The sequence below is a fragment of the Macaca thibetana genome, chromosome 13 (assembly GCF_024542745.1).
Source record: "Macaca thibetana thibetana isolate TM-01 chromosome 13, ASM2454274v1, whole genome shotgun sequence".
Lineage (NCBI taxonomy): Eukaryota > Metazoa > Chordata > Mammalia > Primates > Cercopithecidae > Macaca > Macaca thibetana.
The window spans coordinates 87,469,803-87,472,553 of NC_065590.1; the positions used below are offsets into that span (position 1 = coordinate 87,469,803).

General features: G+C 35.9%; 1 pseudogene; it reads right to left on the reverse strand.

The window, feature by feature from the left end:
* Positions 1 to 1,190: 1,190 nt before the first annotated feature.
* On the reverse strand, positions 1,191 to 1,634 carry LOC126934180 (CDGSH iron-sulfur domain-containing protein 1-like; annotated as a pseudogene).
* Positions 1,635 to 2,751: the final 1,117 nt, after the last annotated feature.

Below are 2,751 nucleotides of genomic sequence, written 5' to 3' on the forward strand. Positions count from 1 at the left end.
TTTTGATATCTATAGAGTTTGTAGCACTATCAGCTCTTTCAAATCTGATATTAGTAATCTGTATTTTCTTTTTTCTTGATCCTTCCTGTGAGAATTTTATCAATTCTATTCATCTTCTCAAAGATCTAATTTTCAGTGTTCTACTTCTATTTCCTATTCAATTGATTTCTGTTCTTACCTTTATTATTTCTATCCTTCTATCTACTTTGGGTTTAATTTGCTCTTTTCTTCTAGCTTAAAGTGAAACCTTATAACACTGATTCCATACCTTTCTTCCTTTCTGATATAAGCATGTAAAGCTAAGAAATTTCATCTGAACACTCTAACTGCATCTCACAAATTTTGATACATTGTGTTTTCATTTTTATTCAATTCAAAATATTTCTAATTTCCCTTTTGGGGGCACTTCTAGCTTTCATATTAATGTTGATTTCCAATGTAATTTTATTGTGGTTAAAGAACATACTCCATAATATTTTAATATTTTGAAATATATTTAGACCTGTCATGGTCCAGCATATGGTGAATACTCCATAGCATTTAAAAAGAATAATGTAGTCTATAGTTGTGGATGTAGTGTTCTGTAAGTGCCTATTTGACCAAGATGTTTGATAGCATCATTCAGATCTTTTATACCTGTACTGATTTTTTGTTTTAACAGTTTTATCAGTAGCTGAGGGGATGATAAAATCTCCAACTCTGTGTGTAGATTTGACTACTTCTTTGACTTCTGTTAAGTTTTGATTCATTTGTTTTAAAGCTTGCTATCACCTGCAGGCACATTTAGCCTTGTTATGTGGAATTGAATCCTTAATCATTACAAAATGTCCCTTCTTCTTTCTGCTGACACTCTTTTTCTTGAAGTCTGTTTTATCTGATGTGCATGTAGCCCCTCCAGCTTTTTTTATGATATGTGTTTCCATAGTTATTTTTTTCATTCCTTTACTTTCAACCTGTTTTTTAAATTTTGAGAATAATTTAATATGTTGACTTCAAGATGCAACTATATTCTATATAAGATACAACTCTTTATGTCAATATTTTAAAGAAACGGATCCTTAAACAAGACCAAAATAACCCACAGGCCATGAGGTTGGTTTTTCTTTTTTCCTTTTTTATTTTGTTTAAACAAATGTGCACCACGACACTTCAACAAGTAAGACAAATGCCACGAATGTGAAAGCTGCAGTTTGCAATATACCACATTTAGAACCCAGGGGAGGTGAATTAAACAGAGGTGGTAGTCATTCTAATTAAGCAATCAGGTAACTTCACGACAAGTTGATATGCAGCATCAAAAGTGTCCATTTAAGTTTCTTTTTTCTTGACGATCAGAGGTCCCACGTTGTCTCCAGTCTGTTTGTGGTGTTTTGTGTGAGAACTATCACAGAATGGGAACTTTCTGGACCTCCAACAATGGCAGTACACAGCTTTATCTCCCAAATCCTCCATGTCAAAAGCATGTACTATCTTGGGGTTGTCTTTCTGGATGTGAAGGTTGATCATAGCTGTATTTTGGGATCTTTATCATAAAGTCTTTTGTAAGTTAGATAACCAATTGCAGCTGTCCCAGCAGCAATAGTAAATGCTGTGATCCATTCAACTTGTAAGCTGGAACTGGAAGTCAGACTCATGGCATCGCCGCTTGCAAGGCATGTGCACTAGGATACCAGGCACAAATGGATTCCTCAACCTATTTTTATATTTATGTTTCATTTCACAGACAGACTATGGTTGAAACTTTTTTCTTTTTTAATCCATCCCAACTATATTGGCCTTATAATTGTAGTGTCTAGTACATTTTCATTCAATATAATTGTTAATATAGTTGGATTTAGGTCTGCCATTTTACCATTTTTAGGTATTTGTTGCTTCTGTTTTATGTCCCACTTTTTCTCTTTTCCTTCCTTTGTTGAGTTAATTGGATTTTTAAAATATTCCATTTTGATTTTTGTATTGAATTTTTAGCTATATGTTTAGCAGTATTATTTTGGTGGCTGCTCTAGGAACAACGATGTGCGTCTTTAGCTTCTTTCTTTATACCTAGAGTTAATAATGAACTATGTCACATAAAATGTAGGCTGCTTTGCTATAATACAAGGAGCTCCCTTATCCAGCTCCTTTTCCAGATAGAACGTTAAGTAATACCTACCTTCTATGAACAGCAGAAGAAAAGTTGAAAGCTAATAAAGGTTGGTTCATGAGGTTTTGGGAATGAAGCCATCTCCATAACATAAAAGTAGCAAGTGCTGGTATAAAAACTGCAGCAAATTATCCAGAAAATCTAGCTAAGATAATTCATGAAGGTGGCTATGATGCAGGACAGGTGAGCCCCAAACTGGGGCTGAGCCTGTGAGGGTTCTTGGCTTCTCCCAGGAAAGAATTCAAGGGTGAGCCAGTGGTAGGTAGAAGAACACAGCTTTTTTGAAGTGGCAGTGTTATAGCTCCATGACTGTTCTTGCAGAGCAGGGCAACCCCATAGGCAGAGAGTAGCAGCATGGGGGCAGTTCTGTAGTCATGTTTATACCTACTTTTAATTGCATGCAGATTAAGGAGCAGTTTGTGCAGAAATTTCTACAGAAAGGGTAGTAACTTCTGGGTTGTCGAGTCATTGCCATGGAAAGGGGTGGTAACTCCTGAGTGTTGCCATGCAATGGTAAACTGACATGGCACACTGCTGGGTGTACCTTATGGAAAGCTGCTTCTACCCAGTCCCTGTTTTAGTTAGTCCTCAATTTGGACTGATGTCCA